Source organism: Camarhynchus parvulus, chromosome 14 (assembly GCF_901933205.1).
Source record: "Camarhynchus parvulus chromosome 14, STF_HiC, whole genome shotgun sequence".
In the NCBI taxonomy this organism is placed as follows: Eukaryota; Metazoa; Chordata; class Aves; order Passeriformes; family Thraupidae; genus Camarhynchus; species Camarhynchus parvulus.
Window position 1 is genome coordinate 14,955,936 of NC_044584.1, and position 13,624 is coordinate 14,969,559.

Below are 13,624 nucleotides of genomic sequence, written 5' to 3' on the forward strand. Positions count from 1 at the left end.
TAAATTAGCTGTGAGTGTACAGCTACCATGAGGATGTGCAAGTAGTTAATGCTGATTCAGGGTGGCCAAGCTTACGAGCTCTTCACTATCTCTCTTTTCTTATCATTCCTGTGGTTCTGCTCATACCTCAGCTCTCCAAAAGCAGCTCCAATCTGGCCATTTATTATTTTCAGGAGGACAGGGACTTGTTCTGTTTTCACCAGATGTCTTGTTTGCTTGTTCTGTGCGCTGTATACACACACACACACATAAATACATACCCAAAACATATATAATTGTTTCTTCCCCATACACATTTCTCATACAATTTGCTTTTTTTGCATATTTTACCATATACACAGTTTTCCAATATCCCCACTTGTGCAAGCATACAATTCCTGAATGGTTGATTTGTTGATAGACATCATTTCTACATTTCTCCTTAGATTTGCACGTTTGTTTCTTATTTAATTAGTGGTGTTACATCAGGGAATACTTGCACATTATCACCAGATATGCTTTTTAGCACGCTTATGTCCAAGTTAATAATATTTTGCTTGATATTCTTTCACGCCATGGTACAACAGGCCTTGCTTTGGCTACACTCTTTTGTGTCCAGTGGATCTATTTTGCTGTCTTTTCTTAAAGAAAATGCCATTGCTCCTAAAACTGTCCTTAAGATGCTTTTCTCTCTGCTTGTTTTACCCTCCTGATGGGACATTTGCCCTGTCAGGAGTACTCACAGCCTGTTGCTAACCTCCTGCCCTCCACAGTTGTGATGTTACTCTCTGTGAGTGGTCACTGTCCCTTTCAGAGCAAAATTTAAGCAGGCATCCTTCCCCTCTCACATATTAATGGCTTGTTGTCATGCTCACAAGCAGAATGCCTGGGCTGATGGTCAGCAGCTGAATTGTGTGGTGTATAAAACATACCAAACCCAGGAATGCTGATGTGTGACTGTCTGCTGTTACCTCACCACAGCACAGGATCCCGTTCAGTATCACAGGAGGCCATGTACCTGCCAGGACCTGCCAGCTCCCACGAGCAATGCCAGCACCAGGGCACCCCAAGGACCTGCTTTTACAGCTCACCACAACACCAGATGCCAATATAGAGCACATCCCTCACTCCTGGCAGCAAGCAGGGACCAGGGAGACCCAGGTCTCTCAAGTGTGAAATGTTAGCACTCAGTACCTCCAGCGCTGTCAGGCTGCCCCTGCCCTGGGGAGAGGCTCTCCTCTGGCTGGCTATTGAAGCTCAAGTATTAAAAAGGTCAAAAATCATAAAAGAAAACATTAGAGGGGATGTTTAGTCGTTTGAATTACCAAAACAACCTAAGTGAAGACTCTGATCATTGTCAAATGTTGCTGTGCCACCACTCAATCCCTTGAAGAACAACAGCTGATAACAAACCCCTAAAAAACAAACAAACAAAAAAAAGCTGACAACCAACCCCTCTGCTGCACACAAACAGGTGGGTCCAGACCTGCTGAAAACCAGCCCCTTGTCTGCAGGAAAGGTAAAGCTCTGACATGCAGCCACCGGTGCTCCCTGACACTGACCAAGCTCCCATTCTCCAGTGCTCACCACGCTGTGCCCAGAGCACTGAGCCAGCAGAGCCATCCCAGGGCTGGGACAGGGAATCCTGCAGCACAGGGATGGGCTGGGCTGTGCCACTCTGGGGTGGCTGCCCAGGGTGGGGTTCCAGTGGATGGGCTGCTGAGGGAGCTGAGATGGGGCCCAAAGCACAGGACTGACAGGCTGAAAAATGAGAACGTGGATGTGTTTGTGCTGTAACTAACCACAGAGGCACAGAGTTATAGCCTACCAATACTATCTCAAATTTAGGTCAATACTAGGCTTTAAACTAATAAATTGTGGGGGAAAGGTTGCTTTTTCAATAAAAGACAAAGAAATAAAACCCAACCTATGGTCCTTTTCATGAATAATCCTGTTCCACGGGCTGTGCTCAAGCTCCAGTTGACCAGAACATGTTTGATTCAGTGCAGCTGAGTGGGTTTACATGACTCATGGAGATGTGGCAGTCATTTTTAAATTATCCTGGTGGCTTTGGGGTTTAGTGTCGTGACCAGGTTTGCATAGCTGCCAGCCACCTCTTAACATGGCAGGCAAGCATTTTATTTTATTGCAGTGCCACACAGTAATGTAGAATATGTTACAGTCAAATTCTTATTTATGGGTAAAGAGGGCACACACAATTTAGCATGTTTTTAAACTGACCACTAATGAATTGTTTACAGGTGTTGTGTCTCCAGTGTCAGTTCTCTACCCCACCTCCTACATTCCATGTTTTTCACCCCTCCCTGCTGCATCCTGCACCTCCTTCTCATCCCTGCTGTCACACCAAGCCTGTATTTCCCTACACTGCATCATTCTGCTGGAGTCATAAATATCCCATTCTACCCAGAACACCTGCTTGTTACTGCTGCCTATATAAAAGTGCAGGTCTCCATCAGAGACAAACAAAAAGAAACCAGAGACAGGCTCCTGATCAATTATAGAAAATGCCATCCCAGCTAAACCAAGGAAAGCAAAGGCAGAGCAAGAAGAGATCTGGCCTCAGTCCCAAGGTCTTGCAAACTCAGGACAAAGCTTGTGGCCTATTATGTGGCAATTCTGTATTTCTTCACTGCTACAAAAAAGGAGCTATTTGCTTTTTTGTTCTGCTATGTTTATTTATTCTTGACTGGGAAGGAGTTGCCTGCAAAGCTCAGTGGATGTGTGCTGTCCTGCTCTGCTCTGGGTGGGCAGCTGCAGTCACAATGAGCCATGTGGAAAAGTTGTACCTGACCTTGAAAACTTGTATTTCCAACTAGATCAGCTTTTAATTTATGAGAATGAATTTGTAATCATAAGGAAAAAAGGAATTAAAAAAACATCACAACCAGGGTGTGCATATAGAAAGGAAATCTGAAAAATTGGTCTGAATGTCAGGAGTCCTTTCTCAGAAGGCCCAGGTCTGAAAGTGTTGTTGAGGTGACTAGTCACTAAATACATGCCAGAACTCCTTCCCTCCAATGCCAACCATCCCAGCATCCTGGCCTTTCAGAACAGCAGTCACATACCCTTCCCTAGCAGTGAATGATGGTTGCCTCGTGTAATAAAATATTCAACTTCACAACAGGGCTTTATAAAGAAGGAGGTTCATGAATTTTTAAAATTATTTTGTAAATCACTCTGAGAGCTGACAATGAAGGCTAACACCTCTGCTGGTGTACAACTGCCAAGTTATCCTCGTATTCAGCCTGACACTGGGATTTGTGGGAACCTTCCCCTCTGATGTGTCAGAAACCCTCTTCTGAGTGGAGTGTGAAAGGCATTGCCCCCACTCTCAGCGTAGCAACCCAACCCACGCTCTGAGAGCTGCTCAGGCACCCAGGGCAATTCTGTCAGGAGGAGCTGGTTTGAGGGTTACCTGATGGGATGTGTCTGTCAGTGCAGCAGGGCTGTGGGAAGCACGGGTAGCAAAGCTGCTTCAAGACATTCCCCAGACACCAGACAGGCAGTTTGAAGTGTATTTGTTTTGCAGCACTGATGACTACTTCCATTCGTGGAAGGAAACTGGTGGGTGACTTAGTTTCTGTCTATAACCATTACCAGCAGTGTCCAGATCAGTTTTTGTGGAATCAGAGAGATCCCCAGCACCAATGACTGCAGAAAACTCTCCTCTGTAAGATGGCAATCTCTGTAAAGCACTACAGACAGAACTGTGAATGTGGGAGGGAGGGAAATGCCTTTCACACTGCCTTTCTCAGTTCTTTCTGTGCAGCTGCCTGTTCTCAGGCAGCCTGGTGATGGCTGTTCAACAGCGCAGCCAGAAAGGAGAAGTTACCCATCAGCAAAGCTAAAAACATTCACCAAGGTGAGCAACAGCACCTGCAGGAAGGTGGGAAACATTCACACATCATCAACTCAATAGACATCAACTCTTTTAGAAAAAAAATTAGTTACCATGGTTGCATCTGTGGAAGGAGAAACCCAATCCTGCTAAATGTCAGGAAACGATTGTCTGGAGAGATGTTTTGCTGTGACTGCACTTGAAAACAAACTGGCCACATTTTTATTGCATGGTGCTACTTCAGTGAGGAACTCCTCCTTGGCCATGCCCAGCAGGGAGGGAGCACAAGGGAGAGCAGGTTTATTGTGCATGGCCCTCCCCGGGTGCTGCAGGAGAGGCTGAGATCCTCCCTGTGCCTGCAGCAGGGCACGCTCTGGGTTCAAACCCTGCTGGTGACCCAGATGGAGGAGTTGTTATACAACGTTCTTTAATTGGCAATTTTCTGCTCTGTTCTCTTCTGCATCTGTTATTTATGTATCACAGCTTTCCTGCATGCTGGTAGACAACAAGGAGCTACAGCAGTGGTATCCCCTCATATTTAAAACATTTAGACAGACAAAACCCCAAAATTCACATAACAGAATGGTTCATTACACTCAGAGGAAATTTTGTTGCTTTACAAAACATTTCTCTGAGATGATAAAGCCCACATGGCTGCTGCACAACAACTACTGAGCAACAGAGGAAGAACAAAGAATAAACCAAACAGCAAGATGCTTCAGCAAAGATGCTGACCCAATATAGCAGCTTCCAGCACGCAGAGCTGCAGCCACAGCACTGCCTTGGAGTTAAGTGCCGATGAGCTTGGTGTTATGCCAACAAAATCATCAAGAAGCTGGATCTCTCCTTGTTATTAAATTGGGCAAGCAAACGAATGAAAGGAATCAAAGCAATAACAAAGGGCAGATAACCCCTGGGCTATCTCGTAAGCAGTGGCTGACAGATGTGGATTACTGAAAAAGTAAAGAGCTTGCCACTTGTATGTAATAAAGCCACAGGGATTTCAACAATACCCTTTTTGTTTTAAAGAAGAGCAAAGGCATATATTGTCAAAACCATAAAGCTTGCCACAGTGCACTGCTGCACTATATAAAGACATCACAGGCTTACGGTTTTGAAAGGAGTGACAGCTATTACATGCTGAAATTTTTCAGTGAGGCACTGCATGGAGTAACTAAGGATCCTGCAGGGAAACATCATCTATTTGTTCCTTGACAAGAACACCTGGATGACCCCTCTGAATTGGTCAGTTGGACTTGGTGGCCTGGACATTTATCACTGCTGCTGTTTTTTTTTTGTTGTGGGTTTTATTTTATTCAAACAACTCAAAGAAAGCAGCATTTTGGTTTCATAAAGAACCCAGAGGTAGAAAAAAGCAGTTGACATGCTTGTTTTCAGTCCTTGTACTGACCAGGTATAATTTGTCATCTGAGGGTGCAAGCTGCCATTTGAACTAGAACTTGGCTGAATTTTGGCACAAGTTTTCGCTGCCTTGTCAGCTTACAATGCCAAGGAAGTATTAAAGGTCTGTACTCAGCCGTGGTGAGGCTACACCTTAAATCCTGGTGTCAGTTTTGGGCTTCTCATGACAAGACAGAGATTGAGGGGCTGGAGTATGTCCAGAGAAGGGAAAGGATCTGGGGAAGGGTCTGGAGTGCCACTCTGAGCAGCAGCTGAGAGAAGTGGGGGTGCTTAGCCTGGAGAAAGGAGGTCCAGGAGAGACCATTCCTCTCTATAACCACCTGACAGGAGGTTGGAGCCAAACTGGGGGTTGGTCTCTTCTCACAAGTGACAAGAGATAGGGCAAGAGGGAACAGCCTCAAGCTGAACCAGGGGAGGTTCAGAGTGGGTTAGAAAGCACTGGCACAGGCTGTCCAGAGCAGTGGTGGAGTTCCCATCCCTGGAAAGAATTAAAAACCACACAGATGTGGCCCTTGGGGACCTGCTTAGTGTGGCCTTGGCAGTGCTGGGGGAACTCAATGATTGTAGAGGTCTTTTCCAACCAGAACAATTCTGTGATTCAGTGACAAGATCCTGCTCTGCTGCTATTGTAACAGTCTTTAAGCCCTTCCCTGTCAAATTCAAGCATACACTGTACTCTTCTAAGACCAAATAATGTCTTAATTAATGCCTGATTGCAGTTTGTGACGCTGTTTTTCTGCCTGTGAAAAACGAAATGCATTGCATACAGCAGCATAACAGGTAACCTTTTCGTACAACATATATACAGGCATCTGATACACACACACACAGTGCAACACAGAGAAAGCCTACCTGATGAAAAATATGTCCCTCTGTTCATCTATTTCCATTACATCTCCCTCTAAAAGCTTCAATGAAAAATATGGGAATATCATCTTTAACAACCTGACACATCTTAAACTTCCCATATGGCACAGAGCAGATTTCTCTCTGCTCCTTCCAAGTATTGTTGTTCAGCCTTTTATTTCATAACCCCTTGGTGTTACCACCGGGAATTTTCAGCAGGGCTGGTTTCCAACGATGAAAACATGATTCTAACCCTGAGGAATCCCATGGTGTCCAACTCAACCTCTCCCTGTGGAGAGTTTTGGCTCTTCTGCTGTGATGATTTGCAGGACATATTAAACTACAGCAATGTAAACTATTAAACAATGTAAACATATTGAACTACTGCTTCAAAGTCTCTAAGTTTGCCTGATGCAAATCATAATCCCACAGCTACACATTGGGTCCTACTGTATCACAGCGGAGAATATGGAAAATAATCTATTTAAAGGTTAAATTGTTTTGAAACCACATTGTCTTAGTGTACCAATGGCCCATGGAGTTTCTTTGCACTTATTTGAGCAAACAGCCCACAAAAAATTTCCAGAATGGGTCTGTCTGTCAAAGCTGGCACAGTGACCCTGTTGGTGTTTAGATAAAAGCTGAAGGAATTCAGAGGAAGGCAGAAAAGTAGGTCCTGGATATTCTCTTTAAGTCTTATTAGTATCCAGCTGTTCAAAATCCAGATCAACCCAACTTTAAACCAAACTGCAATTATATTTTAATAACTCTCTCCCATTTCAATTTCCACTTTTTCTTGTATGTCATGCCTAAATGGAACCATGAGATGCCAGTTCTGCACTAGAAAATGAATGAAGAGCAATTCAGTTCTAATAAAATCAGGCAGAACAAGTCCTGCTAATAACAAGCTGAAGATTTAGAATTAAAACATTATGAAGTAGAAATCAAAGAATGATTTTCCACTATATATATAAAGATTTTTTTAAAATATCACAGAAAAAAAAAAACCCAAATAAAAAAAGAGATAAGAATACAGCAAGACATGGAGTAATTTGAATATATAAAGAAAAGTGCTATAACATAACTTACAGAACCCCTGAATAAAATATGTGAATAGTGAAATAGAGAGAAAACCAGACTATTTTATTTATTTTAAAATAAATTTACAGCAACTATTTATAAAAATTGGTTCTTGGGGAAAGAATGACTCCGCTGGAAAATATTGACATTAACTAACTTCAAAATATCTGAAATTATCAAATAAAACAAGTATTACAACCACTTTAATGGGCAAAGTCTCCTGTTTCCTCCAGCCATCACATGATAAATCTCAGCCCACACATCAATTTATTAGAAGGCAAGTCAGAACAATAACAAAGACAAACAGCCATTAGTGGACAAGACAGTTTCATCAAGCAAGATCTTACAAATAATATATTGCTGTTTGTCATCAAGACACTTTTAATACACCAGAGTCCTTTCCAAAAGCACCTATAATCAATTCCTTCTAATTTACAAACTCAGAAAGACTACAAGAGTGATGGTAATTTCATATTTTACACACCCACAGAGGTTATGACAATTGATTCAGTTCAGCAAAGAACTGTAATGACTTTGAATGCACTTGAAAGATTTTTGCATTTGTTTTCTAGAGCTGTAAAAAAAGTAATTCAAACTCTGCCACATGGGCACGATTTGTAAAGGTTGTACATGAAAAGTATGGATTCAGCTCTGACAAAGACAGCTCTTGTCTTATTATAACCCATCTGCAAGGCATGCTGGGCACTGCACTAAAACACTTGGCTCCCCTTTGTGTGGACTTTATGCCATCTGAATAGATTTCAGAATTCCTACAGAAAAAAAAAGAGGGGCAGTGAAAAATGAGTGACACTTTAAACCACTTCAGAATAACTGGGTTTTAGTCAATTCTTTCCATCAATGCTTAACGTAAGGATATGCAACCTCTGTCCTTAGATTAACAACCCCCATAAAGATGAAAGCAACCAGAACCCTCCTTAGCTCAATGCAATGTTTCCAGCCATAAAACAAGACAAATGGCCACGTGGCCTGCCTTTCACTAGCCAAAAGTAACCAGCAATGAAACAGCAGCCTTGCTATTTCTGCCCTCAGAATAATATGAAACAGCTCAATTTACAAGATCATCACATGAGTGAGTTGTGTCTCTTTCCTGTTGGCACTTTTAGAAAAGGTTTAGTGACCAGAATCATTGTGTCTGAGGGGCTATGGCCTCAGAGCAACAAGACATCAGTGGCTCCAGTCTGCAAGAGGGACCAAGAGTTTGGTAGAAACACATTTTTATGGTTTTTTTCAGCAGTTTAGATGAGCCTTGCCGGATCCCAGCTAAGCAGACAAGGCAAGAGCAAAGAAACTCCATCTGGTCCTAGTGCCAAAGAAAGGACTTGATCTACCCATGCTTGTTAGAGAAGAATGGAAAGGAAAAGATACTCAGGCATCATAACACTGCAATGAGAGACTTTAAATAGCACTTTTAACAAATTGGGGAACCTCCTGGGTGACGAGTCCTACTTTAGCAACCATCTCTGAGTGTTTCTTCTCTCCATCACACAGAAAGATCAGTAGATCTGCAAACAAGGACTACTCCCACTTGATGCTACCAGCAGCACAAGCCTTCACAGGATCCTCTGGCCATCAAACAGATCATTTTTCACGTATGCAATCATCATCCTTTGGTGCTTTATGAGATGTTGTAAGCTTTTACTGTGAGGACAGAAGTCCTTATTATTATTTCCAGTGCTTGCTATGAGATCACTGGATGCACATGTGAGTGAGTTCTGCTTCGTGGGCAGCCTTCCTTTGGATGTGCTCCATGCTCCCCAAGGCCAGGAGGGAGCACATCCCCTGCAGTGCCCCACACACCTGGAAGGAAGGGAGCCCTGGCAGCCCCTGAGCAGCTCCACTGTGAAATGAAAGGATGCACAGGGCACAGATATTCAGCTGAAGCTTTGTTAGTTCAGTGATATCAAAGGAACTATGCTGGAGAACTGATTCATAATTTCAAATGGAACTTTTCATTCATACTTAAGACAGTTTTGACTTAAAGACCTCACTCAAGAACTCTGTGCTGTTAGGAAGACACACAGCAGGAGCTGGAAAGCAGTAACACAGCAATACTTTTCTAATAATCCTTGGCAGTCTGTTTTGCTCATCTCAAAGATCTTTTGGGTGGGTCCCCACAACTGATACTGAGAGATTATGTAGCTTCTGCCAGTCTGGAATGGGATCTCATTGGAGGATTTTATGCTAAAAATGGATGTTACAAGAAAGCTGAAAGAAAAAAAAAAAAACCAACCACCCCACCCTATTTAGATTAATGCTTTAAAATATGAAATCTTGTGTTCAGAGAAGACTACGGCAATTCTGCATTGTATTCAGCAGATCTAGAATTTCAAGTACAGTGTTTGGGGGTTTAAAAGCTTGCCTGGTTAGACAGCTGATGAAGTGAGAAGCAGAAATTGCTGCTTTCCTCCAGACCAAGGGAATCAGTGTCATGGAAGACAGTGTAGTAGCAAAGAGATGGTGCTGGCGAGGTAACACACTTGACTGATTTTATGATTTATATTCTCCTCCTTATCTGTGACAATATCCATTCTCTGAAGATGAAACAGGAAACATACAGCTGCTGCATATATATTTATTTCCATTGTGTTCTAGCTTTCAGAACAGTGAGGAGGTCTGTGAAGATAATAACCTAAGGCAGCAAGAAGAAAAAGACAGGGCTGCACTGAACCTGCCCCGTGCTCCCCCTGCAGCTCTGCCAGTGCTGAGCAGGGGGTTCCTCATTGCTGCCAGCCACCTGTGCAGCTCCAGTGCATGGACAGCTTCCCTTGTGCAGCACAGTGTGCCACTCATTCATTGTTGGCTCTTTGACCTCATTGATATGACTTAGATCTTTACATCTTTACCCTGTACAGTTTGCTAAGAACCAGTGCTAAAATAGCAAAATTGCCTGCCTGGAGTCTCTGATGAAAAAGAGGATAAAGCCTTGTGGTAAACCAAACAAAAGGCAGGAAACAAATTTAGAAGCCTAACTAAGAAGAGCTGCTTCATCATTTCTGAGGGTGAGGCTTGGGCTCCTGTGCATTTTGGGTACTTCAATAGAAGTATTACAAATTCACCACAATGGTTAGTCCCAAACATTGCCCCTATGTTTAACACATAGACTTCAATCAATCTAAGGTTGTTGATGCTCAATTTAATTGACAGTGCAATTCCCAAATCATTATTATTCCTTTTCTGTATGCTTAGGTTGAATGTTAAAATTTCAATCTATGATCAGGCAGATAAAATATGACCTTGCTTTGAAACCAGGATAAATCACACATTTTCCCCCAAAACTCCTACAAACAAGTACATTAGTATGGATCTCAATGTAAAATCTCAAGTCTGAAAAAACATACTGAGAATATTGGAACTTTGTTCCTTCTTTCCTCAAGACACACGTGATACTCACAAGGCTGTGTTAAACTTTTCTATCTTGGAACCTATCAGAAATACTTTGATAAATGAAGAACTTTAGATATTTCTTGAAGATCATGATATACTCACAGAGCGAGTTCCAGGTCTAGTTTTAGTTCCAAAGATATTGCACTGGCTGGAAAGTGGTAAATGATTTTTATTAGCCATAGACAAAAATCAAATTTGTGCCTCAATCTCCATCAATCTTAGTAAGACTCTGATGCAGTGATACTGTTTTATTGGCTAGACTAACGAACACTGGAGTCAGTTCCTTTGTCCTCAGCTGGTTAAAAAAGTTATTCAGGTCCTATTCTCAGTATTTTGAAGCTAATGGTCTGATTTCTGCCACCACACTGATTCCTGAGAGAACTCCACTGATGTTTCCTCCCTTATTCTTCAGTACAGGTTTTTCTTTGCACACAACACAAGTGAATGAATTGCTAAATTTTCCCTATTGCAGCACCATTCAGCCTGTTTTTGCTAAAGCTAAGTGTGCATCACTTTGCTGTTTTGTGATTCTGGCTGGTGGAACTCAGCTTGGGGCTGGGACTCACAAGAAGCAATAACAGCCAAGGGAGGAAAATTGCTGTCCTCAGCCTCCTCAAGCACAACACGAGCACTGAAGGGGATCTATCTGAACCTGCTTTACTTCCTAAAGGAGCAGATGCTGGTGCATCACCAGTCACTGAAATTCATGGGAAGAGTAGCAGCTGAAAGCAAAAGGCAACTTCGTTGGTGTGACTCAAGCCCTTCACTTAAAAGTCCTATGTTCTTTACAAAATGAAGCTCTTGCCACAAAGGGGGTCCCATGTCTCAGACTGGATGGATATCCTCTCCTTTGCAGGCTATTTCAGACAGGAATATAAATGATATTGTGTTAATTCTCCCTATGCTCCACCCAGGAGCCCTGCTCCTGCATCCTGAGGCTGTGCACTGGGCTCTAGGTGTTCCTACAGCTTTGGGTTTTATAGCCTGCTGTGTTTCCAGCATCAGGCACTTGCTTTTCTTTGTTCAGAATGGCCCCCAACAAAATCCCTAGTCCTACACTGTTATTTCTGATCACTTTAGAGATAGATCCTACATCCTTCTGTGCGGTAATTTATGTGCCAATTCTTTACCAGCACTTAAATCTCTACTAACTACTTCTAACCAACCATTTTTTTGCCTTGAGATGTTTAATTATTACAGGATAAATGGTACTAGTGAGGGATTCATGGGGAAACAGTAATTAGCAGTTCCATCTATCTCAATAAAAGAAAATATTATTATTAATTAATATCCATACAAGGAAGCAGAAGGAGTTTTTAAAAATCTACAATAGAGATATCTACAGGGGCCACATTTGCTCAGAGTGTCTCTTTGACAGGTGCCCATTTATTATTTTAACAAGCTGAGATTGTCTGCATCTTCAGTCACAGGAGGTCAATCCTTCATTCCTGTCAAATCTTTGATAACTAAAGTGTCTGTATTAATAACTAAAAACTGGAGAGAACAAGCTCAGATAGCTCCAGTAGGGAGTCACATTGCTTGAAATTGCCAAATGCCAGTCGCTTTGAGAAAGGAAAGAGTTTATCAAAGATTGCTGTGGTGGTGATTAGTTTAGATTTGCCTTGGCACAACTTGGCTGCCAAGCAGCCTTTTATGCCCAAGCACCCTCTTTTCTACCACAGCACTGCACTGCTGCAGAGGAAGCTGTCACTGAATCTATGAAGGGAAGGGAAAAGGGTTTTTAAAATACCCAGATAACACTTGAGCTACTGCAAATATTTGATGTATGAAAAATAATCACACATCAGGCACCTTATATAAGAAATGTAATAACCAAAAGTTACAGGCTCTCCTGGAGGAACAAGTGAATGTTCTACCCAGATTGTTGGATTATTAAATTGTGTCTCAAGGGGACATTTTGCAACTGCCCCAGGAGGACTAAAGGATGGCAAATACATAGATTTACTCTGTCCTTAGCAAGGATTTTTCTTACTTTTAAGAAAATGGCATGTGAGTTTCCTATGCCCTGGCTGGTTTTGGAGCTAATAGATTTGAAGGAAAATTTCTGAATGCTTATGGTGGGTCAGAAGTTTGTCACAGACAGAGCTGAGGACCAAGCCTGATGCTATGAGCACTTGGAGAACTTTGTGTACTCACAGATCCTCCAGACTGACTCGTCACAAACATCAACCACGTGTTAACACCACTGGAGTGTCTAAAAAAACTCAAAATAGTGTGCCAGAAAAAGAGAACAGACCCTGGTGCTTTCCATTTATAGAATACAGCCTGAACAACTTGCTCATACAGAACTGCTCTCCTCCTCTCATGACACAAGCTCATGGCGACAAAAATGATCTCAACTCATCCTCTCAAACTGCATCCAACCTTACAAATTGATTTGATTCTCCAATTTGACTTTCAGGGACTTTCCTAAACCCTGCAGATTCTTTCTGCTGTTCTCCTCTTCATCTTTACAAGCACCACATTTCTCTCATCCTTAGAACAAAAAATAAAAGCCATTGGGTTTCCAGAACCTCCCTGGGTGGCTGCACTCAGGGATGGGCTGTACAAGGGCAGCTCATTAACCTCAGCCCAGGCACAGCCACAGCTGTGGGGGGCTCTGGGGTCCCCAGCCTCTCTGCTCTTCTCTGCTCAGCAGTTCTGGTGAGTACCAGCAGCTTCTGAGCCTACAGCACAAAAATAACCCAATGTCTAACACAGTGTGGGGACAGGAGGAAGCTCAGCGTTTTATGTGAACCTAGTTATGATGTCCTCTAGGCTTTGACCTTCTAGGAATGCAGAGTTTAATAGTGGTGGAGACTTTTTATTGCCCCATTAGTCATGGGCTGGACAGAGTTTAGCAGTGGGTGCACTGACAAAGGTGATGTTCGTGCTACGCCACTGTGGAGGTACAAATGTGGGCAGAATTAGAAGTGAACTTGAAAAATCTTGGACTCATCTACACAGGTGAAGCCTCAGGTTTTGTTTCTGACTTGTCTTGTGCAGCCAAGTAATTCCTCTTGGTTCCTCCTT